Raw genomic sequence first — 14,507 nt, 5'->3', positions numbered from 1 at the left:
GTGTGCGGCGACACACAATATGCGTCCTGATGGTGCATCCGCACTCTGAAATTCGCGGAATACATACGTACGTTCGTGAAACCGCATCCGCAACCCGCTCTTTCTCTCGCGGGAATGCTCCCTTGCCATATACATTCGAACGCTTAAGCTGCGCGTTTAATCTTTTTCAATAGCAATCCTTTATTTATAAAAAAATGTACGACCTCGCATGAATCTTTTTATAAACATCCAAATAATTAAAAAAAATTTTTTGAGCGCGTTATTTCTGAAATTTAAATTTTAGATTTTTTTCATCTTTAATCATGCAATGTTATAAAAAAAAGTTTTTTTTTTTAATTTTACTATTCTGTGTGTAGGTAATTTATTTTGTGCTAATGCAGCATGTTGCCAAAAAATCACGTTCCATATAAATGGGCATTGATTTATTGCCTGTTAAAGTACGAATGTTTAATTAATTGAAGTAGATGTATTCTGTAATCGCATACGACAGCGCGAAATTTCAGCGGTGCGAATTTTTTCAGAGACTTTTTTATGCCATCCCTCTTTATTTCTCTCTTTTTCTCCCTTTCGGGCAGGCCTATTAATATTATTTTACAAAATTGATTTTTAAGCGGCACTCGCCGGTACGTGCATTGTATTTTGCGCGCTGTTCCAGCCGAGCGAAATTGGCCGGATGATTGGTTAGCGGTTTCCGATCGCACTCGCGATCGCGCCTCGATGGAACCTCGCAAAATCGACACGACGCGAGCAATTATCGTGCCGCGTCAGGCATTTTCATTTCTACGGGAACACTCAAATCGCGACACTTTTTTTTACGCTGGACACGCGTTGCATATCCGGTTTCGCGCGAACGATACGATCTATATGTTGAGAATTGCCCCGTTCCCCGTATTATTCTACTACACCTTTGGGATACCTTCAATAATAGCGCACTGCTGAAAATATGAAAAACGGTAGTGCACTCTCTCTGAATAGGAAATTTCATACCAATTGGTTCTCTTGCATGATTGATTCTCTTCTCGCGCGATACATTAATAACATACAGGACATTTCTGAATAATAGGAACAAATTCTATTTATAAGATAAACAACAAATATGATTTTGTTGTTGATTTTACAGAAATAGTTTCTAAATGATAAAAGATGAAAAATAAATATAGAGATGCACAAAAAATAATCCATTTTTTCCTAGCAATCAAAAAAAAAAAAAAAACGATCGATGATATACATATATTGATACAATATATTGATACAAATAAAAACAACTCGCCAGGCGAGATTTTAATTAAAATCGAACTTATCTTTCACACTATTCATTTGCTTCAATTACAATTTTTCAATCTAAATATATAAAAAACCGTAGACTATAGTGAATTTCGCAATGTTCAAGAATACGAAGCCATCTATAGCAGTCTCCAATGTTATCTACTCGATAATGAAACTCTTTTCTCTTCGGCGATCGGTAGATAACGGCAGTCCATTGTGAGCGGCATCTCGAGCGATCGCCCTAGAATAAAGCTTGGCACTCGGCATCGCGACCATTGTTCGTTCTGGACACCCCGTGGAGGTCGCGTGGTGGGCTACCGCCCGTCTCCCCGAGCGAATTCGATTCATCAAAGTTCTTGCCAAACGAAAAGTCTCGATAAAGAGGGCGACAAGAGCCCAAATGAAAAAAGTAGGAATAGCGGAGGAAGACAAAGTGAGACAGAAAAGAAGACCGAGTGGGACAGTGTGTCAGGTGTGAGCGAGAGAAAAATTTATTGTTCTGAAAGAAAACCTGAGTGTGCGAAAAAGAAAGAAGGATTAGAAATCTTTTTAAGCCTTTTAAAAGTAAAATCTATAAGATTAAAGAAAAAGTGTAAATTAAATAAGATGTTTACTTGACTATTTTCGCGGTTAAAAGAGAGAGAGAGAGAAATATTTTATACAGAGTTTTCTCAATACGTTTACCAAAAATATAATGTGAAAAATCGATCACAGTTTATTAAAGATATTTTATACAAAGCAATATTAGAAATAATAATTTTAAATTAAAAAGGAACGATTGAAAAGAATTCGTTTTGAAAGTTAGATAGGAAACGAGTACGAAGAAGAATGTAATAGAAGCGGCAGAAAAGGCGGAGAGAAGACGGGACGCTAGAAGACAGCGAAGGAAAGAAGATGAATGTGGGTGAAGCAAGAAATGCTGACGAAAAACCACGTGAATACACAGAGCGATGAAGAAGATGCAGTGCGAGAGGAAGGAAGAGGGCGAGGATGCCAATGTCAAGGAACGCAACGAGAGCTTGGCGAACGAAGGCGTAGAAGGAATCGAGTGAGGAACGGCAAGAATGCGAGAAAACAATAGAAGCAACTGGAATAGCCAGCAAGATGGAAATGTTGTAGTACAGAAAGGCAGGTTAAAATTTCAGAAATAGAGAAAAATATTCTTGCGTTAACTTTGGATAAGTATCGTCTCTAAAAATTGAAATACTTCGCAACATGTATCACATTTTAAATAAAATCTGTCTCAATTAAAAATCCAAAATTATCATACAATTACTTTTGATTCTTTTTTTTTTAGTCATCTATCTTCTGAATTATTCTATAAATGACAAGTAGAATTATGAAATGGCCACACAAGATGAAATAAAGTTCTTTATAAATGATCATACCGTATGTTCCCATGTTTCAAACTGTCGCATTTTAAGAGGAAACTGAGAAGAAAAGAAAAATACACTAGAGTTTAGGAAACGAGACGAAGTTACATCGAGATGAGGGCAAAGATAAGAAATGAGAGAGCGAGAAAGGTTGAGAACAGATCTCCGCGATGGATCTATAGCAATAGTAGCTTCGCGATATGAATTCTGCAACGTGTGCGATAGATGGGCGTGATATCAGTTGGCGAATTCTTCTCCGGCCCGCTTGTCTCATCGCACGATGGACCCCATTGATATCAACGTTCTGATCCGTGCGAAATTTTCAGAAAGGTTTTCGAACCGTGCTATCTATTCGCGATTCGATCTGGGAGGAAACGTGTCGATCCTGCGGACTCGACAACTCGAAAACGATTCGCCGAAAACGCGACAATTTTCAACGCGATAACAATCGACTTTTAAAAAGCGATCACGCGTTTGTGTGCATTGAGAGAAAAACCTGGTTTCAAAAACGTAGTCTTATTTAGAGCATTTTTAACCGTTCGACAATTCAACGGGTACAATTTTATATAAAAATAAAAATATAAAAATGTAAAAGTATCTTATTAAAAATATATATGTATATATTTATTAATCGCCTTTTTTCTTTTTATAAAAAATTAATTTAACTTTTAATAATTTTTTAATGTTAGAAAGTTTTAACATTAGATTTTTCTAGAAATTTTTGCATCTCAATAATTCTATCATTATTTCTCAGTTTAAATTTTTCACAGATAACGGCGAATTCTGAATGTATTAAAGGATTTGTCATGGCGATGGAAAAGCGAGCGTATATTCGTGATTTTTGGTGAATCAACGGGACCAACTCAAAGGCTACTAATTTTTAATTAAAACTTGGTCGTCCTTGTCTGTTATTCGAAAGGCAGAGATTACTAACAGGCAGCACGAATTTGACATACGCGGTCGTGGTCATATTGTATTATCGCCGTTGTAACCGAAGGAATGTCAGATCGCGGTTCTGACAATTTTTAATTAAAAACTTTGCTATCTGGAAACAAAAACGATGTTTGATAACGACGATATGTTCTTAGAATAATTTCTTTTATTTTTCTGGTAAAATCAACACTTCAGAAATATTTAAATATATATATATATATATATTTATATATATATATATATTTAATTGACCATTTTCTGAAATTTAAAGATAAAATAATCTTTCTCTTAAAAATGTTTGTATTAATTTTCTTACCACTTTAATATTTTTCTAAGTTTTATTACAATATCTTTTATAAATTTTAATTAAAACTATCTTAACATTCTATTTACTAGTATCTATCTTATCTATTTTCAAAGTTTTAATCAAAGAATTTTCAAGAGTTAGTATGATGAGATTCGTTTAATTTTTGTCCAGGAATGTTAATTAAGGTATCGGTTCACAAGTTAACCCGACATATCAGCCACCGTGAAATTGACAGAATCCTGATTTAGAGTCTGACCGATCCGGGTTAACGATGAAGCTTAACGATTCAAGGAACGCGAAATTTCCTCGGTGTTACTCAGGTATCGAATTGCGCTCGGTGAACGAGTTCTACTTGCAGTTCAGAACCATTTAGCTTCGCGAGTAATGGCGGTCGATAATGGCTTTCCAACGTACGAAGACAATGCTTGGATTTATCGTTTTTACGCGGTGCTGACGCTCGTGCAATTACGTTTCGCGGTTTCCTGATGAATCTATAATTTATCTCTGCGCGCGAGTTTCTGCTTTCTACAAGAAACCGATCCTACATTAATGTTCAAACAGTAACCAAAAATATCGAGAACTAATACGTAATAAATAATCACAAAATATTTAATATAATATAAGAAACCTTAAAGAACTGTAATATATTAAAGATAAAAAATTACAAAATAAATTCATACAGAAATACTTTCTGCAAAGTACATATAAATAGAAGATTTATAAAGAAATATGCTCAAAATCAGCAATACACCTTCACCCTTTCTCGCCGAAAGCACTTTATCGACAGGAAATCGAACAGGTGAATGCACATTGATAAGTAGAACGCGCGATGAGCAAGCTTTCGCTAACTAGCACTGGTACACCGTGCTATATGCATACGTCGAGTGGAACAACACCGCGGATTACATGAGCACACACGTACAGCATCGCAGGTAGTGGTAGTCAATTAGGAAGCGACAGTAGTACATGTCAATATCGTGCCGACAGCAGTAAAGCTCAAACACAGCGGCAGAGACGGACGCGGACGCGCGCGCGTGCGCACGCTTACGAGGATTACCGCACACCAGGTTAATTTTGGGGATGATAACGAACGCTCGCGGACTATGATAGTCAATTAAAGTGCAGCGGACTATTACAATGGAGAGTTTGCGCTGGTATGCTGACTGCAACCGGACGCGACGGCGGTGGCTGCAGTGGTGGTGGCGGCGGCGACGACGACGACGACGACGACGACGACGACGGTGGCTTCGCAGTAGTTAACTCCGCTCGTAGTTACGAGAACGTGGATAAACACTTAAATGCTCGTCGAGGCGATAATTGATAATTGCTTATTTGTCCGTACCACATAGATGATGCACAACGCGAATGCGTCATACGAAAACGGTTGCGGTAAGCTGGGAATAATCAATAGTCGACCAATAAAGTAATCGGTAAGTTTTATGCGTATTCGTTAATCATGTAAGATAATGTAATTGCACTTTTCCAAAAGTGAATAATTTTTTCGTCATTAGACAGCTATCGATAGAAGCCATTTTTTGCATTTATCCCAAAAAGATTTATTCTGTCTTACAGCTTCTGTGCGTTTATTTTTATTATACCGCTGCACTGCAATTTTAATCAAGGTGACTATCGATCGCGTGGATTATCGCTCCTAAACCAGGCGGAACCGTGCGAGCATAAATCATTCACCGACACGAGGACATAAATCTTTCCGCGTCAACAGCGTGAATCCTTTCCATTCCGATAATCGAACGTTACCCGATCCGGCTCGTTGGGCCGTGACGACCTCATTAAAATTACTTTCCTCCCATAGCCTAAGACAGTTTTATCGCGCGCGCAATTCGTAAGGATTAATAGCCCTTAAAAGTATTCTAAATAGTCCTTGTACACTTCACATGTAAGCATTATTAATTGCTACGTTCTTGCAAAAATAAGAATAATTAATCGCCCAATCATTTTAAAAATAAATACTAAAAATTTTCGATTAATAATAGTACAAAATATAATTAAAAAAATATATATATATTCTTGCTAGCAGATGTATTAATGATAATAAAAATATGGAGAATTCCTTTAATGACGGATTTCGCGTTTAAATACGGTTTCGAATATATTATATTTTCCACGAAATAGAACGATCCGCGACGTACGCTGCTTCTCGCGTATTGCAACCATGAACATCCACCGATTTAAATCCCGCTCCCATTGACGTAAAGCCTTCCTCAGAAGTGGATTATCCGCCCCCGAACGTATGTCGTGTCCTCCGGCATCGGCTTCGGTTGTCGTCCGTAAATCAGCGGATTCGTCGGCGCTCGCAAATTGGACACTCGACCAATATCGATACCTCGGAACCGCAAACGCGGCTGTGCCTAAACCGCGAAATTGGCGAAGCCACGCCGGCCGGCCGTTACGATGCATACATCGTTGCAGGCAACGATTCGACAGATATCATTTACGGCCGCTGTGTTAATTAATCACGAGCGACAATAGCGTTCATTAGACGCTCGTGGTTTTCGTCGATGATGCTTGCAGCTTTTCGTACATTGCACTAGCGGATCCTGATGTCAATAATAGGGGGGGGGGGGGGTTTGACCTGCTTTAATGCATTTTTTACCAAGTTTCTTGAAACGGATCCAGCAAAATTGATTTTTTTTAACTTGGAAGGGGGGGGGGTTTAACCTCACCCCCCCCCCCCGCCCCAAGGATCCGCCAGTGCTACATTGTATTCAAATTACTTTTAAGCAATGGAGATTTATGAAAATAACGCGTCCTCTATTTTCGTTTTATCTGTATTTCAGAATTTGAGACGCCAAATGTATCTTCAACATTCTCAACATTGGAGAAGGTACTCAAAGTTCGGAAGAAGATGCAAACAATTTTGAAGTTTCCAGAATTTAAAGATCTGTTTCTTAACAATGACATTTCAGATTCGAGAACCAAGAAATTCGGAATTTACAAACTCTTTTATTCACATCGCTACTTGTATAGGAGATCTCTAATGCAAGACGATGTATTATTCCGAATGGATCTCTTCTGTGAAACTTTGTGTCTCTCTTTGTAATGCGATATCATTTTATTATAAATAAACATCTCGAGTTTATCGTTTCTACTTTCGCTAATCATTCTTGATGAAATAGTGCAAAGCAATCCTTCAATTTTCTGTTGCTATTATTAATTTCGGAAAATGATTGTTATAAAATAATGAATGCGCAAGACCACTCTATGAATAATCGATTGCGCCGTATTTAATCGCTATTTAATCAATCTAAATACAGCTTTATTTCATTCGTCCTCGCAAACTACCTCTGTGGGGTGTTAATTGAATATCAAATGCGCCGGATTCAATAAAAAGCACGAATTGTCCACTGCATATTTGTCAATCCGGATTTTAGATTGCACGCACGAAGCTATATGATTAATGCTTCATTTGAGATTTCTCATCAACGAAAAACACGTGAGCACTTTTGCCGCTTTAATTATCTGCGAGAATCGCGTAAAGCACACGCAGCGCTCGTGATTTTTCTCGTTTTAATTAAGCTTCTGAAATATTTCATGCGAGGATTCCTGAATTTCCCCTGGATTTATAACATGCGTAACCAAATCAATAGTGCCGAAATCTCATGTACTATATATTTCTCATTTTATATCAGTTATGATAAAAACTACAAAAATTACAAAATAATATTATTATACAGAAATTTAGCTTCAAATTTTCCAATAAAAATGAATAAATTAATAACAATCACTTTTGTATGTTTCCTCTCATTTTTATTAAATATATTTTTTATTGTCACTTAAATGTCACTTGTGCACTTTTTCGAGTACTAAATTATACAGATATAAAATAAAACCGCACAGTATTTTCATTTAATATTAAATAAATTTTACCGTTACAGAAGTTTAAATTGAGAGTTCGTTACAAAAATATTTAGTACATTAATGAATTATTATTAAAAAATTATAAAACACCTCTTTAAATATTTTTAGGAAAAGTTATTTCAAAATTAATCACAGACTTTGTAAAATCAAAAAAATGTTCGGTGGTTTTGCAGTGTTCTATAAATAGATATTTAAAAGCATTTCGTGTTACTGCTTACATTGTAAAAATTCATGGTGTTATCAGCTGGTAACTTAAAAAAAACTGCGCGCAAATAGCAAACGAGAGATAGGAAGCTTCGACGAACAAGGAAACTACGGCAAGGTTGAAAGGTGTCGCGATGCCCTTATTACTTGGCCTGACGATGACCTGACGAGTCTTCCTCGTCTAAAAGCCTTTCGTAAAGTTACTTCGCCAGGATGCACCACCTGTCGAGATGCACCACCGTTCAAAAAAAAGAGCGACGATGGCTCCGGCCGTCTCTGCCGGCGCATTTCTTGCAACGGTCATTAACACTCATGATTTATTAGGGCTCTCATGTCGTTGACCCACTCTCCTTAAAACCTATTCTATATACCTATCAAGTAGCACGAATCGCCACGTTCTACTCATAATTTCGCTGAATGCAAATAGGAAGATTAAATAAATTGTTCTAAATTTTTCCGTTAGACATCTAATTAGTTAATTTAACATTAAATTGAAGGTTTCTTCCGAAGCATTCTACAGTTCATTACGCGTCAAATCATGATTTCGTTAAACTGAAAACATTGATAGAATCCGGGAGAAATTTTTCGTTTTACCAGTGCGCTGTTTTGAACTGTGAACGAAAAAGTACGCATCTGCGAACATCGATTACATTCGTAAAAGTGGCCGTAAAGCCGCGGAGTAGATGAAAAAGCGGTGTGCGCGCACGTCGCCACGCCCATAAATAAAACCATGACCGTGTCGTAACTAGGAGGAGAAGAGACGTTCATCGTGTGACGCTGTATTTCATTACGGTGAATGCAACTCGCGAGAGAGGCTTACAGAAAGACCGGACTAGTTTACGACGGTGGAATGAAAAATTTATCGCCAACACACGTGAACAAGTGCACCGGCTTAGGGCGACCTCTTATAACGCCAATTTTTTATATCGCACGAGATGTAAAGTAAAAACTTCGTAAAATAAGAAATAGATCCATTTGACTACTAATCGCGATATAATAATTTGCGATTCGATTGTATAAAGTCTGAAGTTAATATCGCACAAAGTTTTGCAGTCGCTGAGTATCACGATTGAGAATTAATTACGCTACCTGAAATTATTTTTATAAATCAACAAGTACAGCGATTACATTAAAACACGAAAAAAGAATATTCTATGCCTACTGTGTAATATCCTATCGAGTTAGTATTGTAAATTCTTATTACAGTTGGATAATACCGTTTAAGCTCCACACACACACACACACACAGTGACGTTTAAAATATGCTCAAATAGATCGCCTCGTAAGCCGCAAATTGTCGCATTAAACAGCGTCGGGAGTTAGATATAACAGACGCATTTGTCCAAGGAATCGCGCAGCTGGACAGATGAATTTGTCGCGGATGGCAGGCGAAGCTACCGAGAATCGTAATAACGCATTTTACGACGCTCTCCCGCTACTCGACGAGCGTAAAATAAGCTCCTTCGAAGATATTCGCAATCCGAACATAACGGACGGCTACTGCATCTCGGGATTTACGGCGCACGATTCTGTTTGTTAAGTGTCAGACTTTTAAACTTCGGTTATGTACTGAATTACGGGCTCCACTCTTCTTCTTTCCCAGCTTTTTTCCGCTTCCCTTATAAACAAAGTTTACGCTTCAGTCGCGCTTCTCGCGAGTTCGTATACACCTTTCATATTATCTAAAAATCACGTTTATCGGATGCACTAATTAAAGTTTATAACATATAAATTTAATACACAAAATGTACATTACATTAAAAAAAATATTATTAGGTATAACAATATTTTATGTAATAGTTTCTTAAAGTGCGCGTAATGTAGAATGAAAGAACGCTGTCAGAATGAAATCTTTACAGCTTACTAATGCACGACGGACATGTAAGAAATTCAGAAGCTAACGCGAAAGGAAACACCGACATTTAAATCTCTAGAGTGCGAGACTATGAATCCTGCAGGATATATTATTTCTCTCTTCAGAAAATTGTACTACATTTATATTTTTAAACCCATAAAATTATAAAATAATGTGAATAAATATCTCCTACTAGTCCACTAGTTTCGACGAGAAAATTCAATATTTCTCTTCGAAAAATAACTTCGTAGATTAAATATAAATTGCTGTCGTTTATAAAAATTTTGTTGCGAATAACAACACGCTCTCTGTCAGAAGTTAAGTATAAAATCTTCACGGCTGACTAATGCATGGCGAGTATGTAAGAAGTTCAGACACTAACACGAGAAGAGACACCGACATTTAAGCCTCTAGAGCGCGGGATTATGAATTCTGCAGGATGTAACCTTAAAATCTTCGCGTCACTTCTTTTTAACTTCCATTTTCTGATGAGTTCCGAACTTTATCCCCGGCTCCGTCGCCGCGACACCTGCCTTACGACTTCTCTTTCTTACGATTCCTTTTCCCTATTACGTGATCACACCTGCAAAACTTCATTTTTTTAAGATTGCGAAATATTAAAGCGTTTACCACCGCGAAGGTTCTTGTTTGTACTTTTTGAAGGATCATGGTCCTTTGTTCACGCAGAGGAGTAGGACCTTTCTAGTTCCCATTCACCCATCGTTCATGAGTTTGAAAATAAGTTTCTTCCTCCCTTTTGAATATACATCGATCTCGGAGTCGCTACAAAAGCAATTTTTTGACTACGCGCATCTCATAAATAATTGACGCCAAACGGAAACTTTCCGCGGAAAGATAGAAGAGAGAAAAGGAGGGTGTAGGAATCGAAACTTGGACCACGAATGAAGCATTCGTAAATATTCATGGGACTTTCCAGGAATTCATGGCGGAATTTTCCGGTAGCTGGCGCAGTCCCGCGGTAATTAAGGCAATTAACATGCGAGCTGCCAAGAAAGTCGAAGAGATCGCAGGCAATTACAATTACAGAGACAACGCTCTATCGTTTTTCCGAGATTCATCGGCAGAATGGCCGATGGCGAACAATAAGCGAGATAACACAAGTGATGTGACGTAAAATGTGATGTAAAATATTCGTACAAATAACTGCCTAATGTGTAAATATATGTGGGATTTCTAAAATTAAACAATAGATATTCGAAGCAATTTTTTGACATGTCATTTCTATCAATAGCGTACCATTTTGTAAAAGCAATCATTTTCAATTAAAATTAATTAAAATAATTACGGTAGAAATCAATACTAGGCTATTATATTTCTCAAATAAATTGACAGTTATCATAAAATTATTCAAGATAAATCATTCATAATTAATTAATGATATAAAGTTCTTATTATAATAAATAAAAATTATAATAAATTGAAAATTAAATTATTAACTGTCTCGTTTTTCGACTTAATTAAAACGTAAAAATAGCTACACGAATAGAGAATGTTTAATATGTTCTAATATTTGATATTGGCTGTGTAATGCTTTAATTAAAAAAGAATTTTTTTTTAATAAAATATGGTAGCAAATAATTTTGAAAATATCACACCAAATTAAATTCAAGGATTTCTCTATCATCTATATGGAAGTTGCAATTGTAAAATAATTGAATGTGCGCAATATTGCACAACTTCGCATTCGCAATTGCAATTCACATGTGCACCTATCAAAATGCTCAAAAGATACGGTGATTGCAAAGTCGTACAAGCGCTCACAGAAAGTAGCGTTATAAAATCTAAATAGTCGCTCATAAAACGCGCGTTGTTTTTATTTCCACAAGATGAAAGCGATTTCGTCTCGTTCGTTTTTTTCACTCTCCACCACATCTCCTCTCACTCTTCTACTCCATTCGCTCAGCGACCTCGAAGAATCCCTAAAATCCACCGAGACTGTTGTCTCATTCCTTCATCCCAGGCATCCTTTAGCCCGCGTTGTAATATCTCTTTAATGGCCGCCGATATTCCCGATGGCTACCCGATAAACGGTCATCTTGATTCGGGAGAATCGAAGGATCCGCAATGAATCTTTATACGAGGATAACCGCGGAAAGGATTTTCTTCTTCATTCCACCGTGGATTTACTTTAGTGAGATAAACGCTGCGATTTACAGAACCTCCTTTTGGCTGTGTATTTAATTTTAAGGATGTTACATAAATTTAATGTTTTCTTTCATTATGTACACTACAAATCTTAGTAATAATATTAGGAAAAGGGATTTAAAACATCGATATCGAATCAAAATTTTGACTAAAACAAGATTGATTGCAAGATCGCTAAAAAATAAAAAAAAATATAAAAAAAAAAGATCGGACTTCTTAAACACATTTCACAGGTTCATTACACTATTTTGCAAAAAGAAACGTTAAGATAAAATAATAATAAAAATAATGGCAAAAATAAACCAAAAGAAATGAAATTGGTTCCTTTTGAAGAAGAGAGTGTCTTTGTCATTTAGTCTACGAAGCGTATGAGAACGGTAAAAACAATTGCAGCCGCGCCTTTGTGCAGAAAAGCGCATAATACCGTAATAAACGCGTGCACCACGAACGCGGTGATGCATGTATGAAAATGCAAAATCGGAAAACTCCCGGTGTCGGGAACAAAAACAGATACGGCAAATGCCGGCGTGCCCGACAGCCGCAACAAAATCCCGGCAATTTCGACACAAATGAAGTATGCAAAGTGTACAAATGTAGTAGTGCTTCATTTATCTCGCCGTTATCGACATTCCACGGATTTTATCTCAACCGCTTGCGCATAGTCGTTCGGAATTGTCTAGCAAAATAATCTGCGAGATGCAAATTTTTTTTTCGCCGACTATATTATTAAGTAAAAAAGCAAATAATAACAATTTTCATGCAACCGCAATGTTAAGTAACTGTATTTTGTTTGCAGAATTATCTTTGAAGTGGAAACAGGCTGCGCGTGAATAGAGAACAGCGTTGACAATGTTATGTTTAAAGCAGAAAGAAAAATATAAAATTTAAAAAATCTCAAAATTTCTCTGCATTTGATTACGAATAAGCTTTTAGATGTCTCGAAACATTATTTATAAAGAATACGAGAATAAATAAAACTAGAAAAAAATTTAACTAAAAAAAAAAAAATGGAAGAATTGGAAAGCAAGACAGATCTGTAACATATTTCAATTTGAGGTTTATTTTATTTCTATACGCATCTAGATCCTCGGGTTTTTATGTCGTTTGGAAAAATCTGTCTCTTTAGGCATAACATATGTCCTCTACATTCTACATACCCATCTACCATTTGCACATCGCCCGCGATTCGGCGTGACACACTGCAACGTGCATCGGACAAGTCACGAACCGCCGGACAAGTTTGTTTTTTCATTTCTTTTTCCGTCGGGACGCGAGCGCTGCCAGAAACGTTTTAAAATCCTGTTCGTCGGATGGGATTCGAGGTGTCGGATCGAGGCTACCGCGTTTTTCGATGACAACGCTTTCGGCCGCCGAACGGCGTTTTCGTCCGTACGATTCGGTGGCGTTCGCAAAGCAATCCATCAATTAAATCGCATTTTACAGAACGGCGCCACGCATATCGATCATCGGCTTTTGTTCATCCAAAGAAAAAGCAATTTGATGAGCAAGTACCGGCGGATTTCGTGCTCTGCCTTTAAGCAATTAGTGTTGCTAAGCTCCATTTTATATGCCGTCGCGTCACACATTCGTTTTAAATATGGAGTAAACATCCAATTAAAATTCTAAGTACAGAATAATAGCAATAGTCTTCCAAAATTTATAAATATTTAAATCTTTGTAAAATGTAGCTTAGGAGCCACATTTTAGGACTGATTCTATAATCTTACGCTTCCTAGATTTGTATCTTTAAATGCTGAAATGTCTTTCGAATTCTAAATATTTTTAGATTTTTCAAATATTGTCATAATATTGCTAGGTTTCAGCGAGAAGAGATATCGCTTATGAAAGCAGTTGATAAATTTCCGATCGTTTTCAGCCCGAAGTTTTCACGATACCTCGTGAATTGTGCGCGGCCCGTACGATCGATGTCGCGGGTATCGTCGCTGCAGCGTCTTGCTGCGAATGGAAGGGTCGCCATTAAGGGTTTGTATGGTGCAGCTTAGGAGCTACATTCACCTTGTGGGTGGTTGTGAGCAACGCCGAAGGAATTTGTCGTCGTTGACGGTCACCACACAACACGGGTCGTCGCAATATATCTCGCACGACGCGCGCCGACCCGATTCTCTTATCTTCCGGTATCCTCTGTTTCCTCCCTTCAGACCCTTTTCCTCCTAGCTACATGTCTGTCCGCTCATCACGCGTGGTTACACACACAGCTGTATGTTTACTTGCGGTGTGTGATTATGGATCGATCGCTGTCGATATACGGAAACTCGATATGTAAAGAAGGCTTGTGCTGTTACAGCAAATTGCTCTTGTTGAAATGAAATTTGCATTATTCTGCGGAATCCTATTGATTACTTCAAGCGTTCAAGTAACAACGCAATTAATGTCTTCCTATCGGAAATTAATGTTAGGCGGAAATAATTAATTTGTTAAAAGTACAAGTTACATTTTTATAACGCACTTAAAATTGGATTAAATGCAGCTTAATATGTACATTGAGATTATTCGAGTGCTTCAA

General features: G+C 37.3%; 1 protein-coding gene and 1 long non-coding RNA gene across 3 annotated transcripts in view; one reads left to right on the top strand and one right to left on the bottom strand.

Annotated features, from left to right (window-relative positions):
- The window catches only part of LOC105671998 (nephrin-like), a 231,301-nt gene that overhangs the window by 35,047 nt on the left and 181,747 nt on the right, over positions 1-14,507 (bottom strand). The gene's annotated exons all lie outside the window — the stretch shown is intronic.
- On the top strand, positions 4,314-6,988 carry LOC136999790 (uncharacterized). Its single transcript, XR_010890110.1, has 2 exons — positions 4,314-5,309; positions 6,678-6,988. It is a non-coding gene; the product is annotated as an uncharacterized lncRNA (long non-coding RNA).

Source organism: Linepithema humile, chromosome 1 (assembly GCF_040581485.1).
Source record: "Linepithema humile isolate Giens D197 chromosome 1, Lhum_UNIL_v1.0, whole genome shotgun sequence".
In the NCBI taxonomy this organism is placed as follows: Eukaryota; Metazoa; Arthropoda; class Insecta; order Hymenoptera; family Formicidae; genus Linepithema; species Linepithema humile.
Note: the sequence above shows the minus strand (reverse complement) of the source record. Positions and strands in the feature narration are given on the sequence as shown.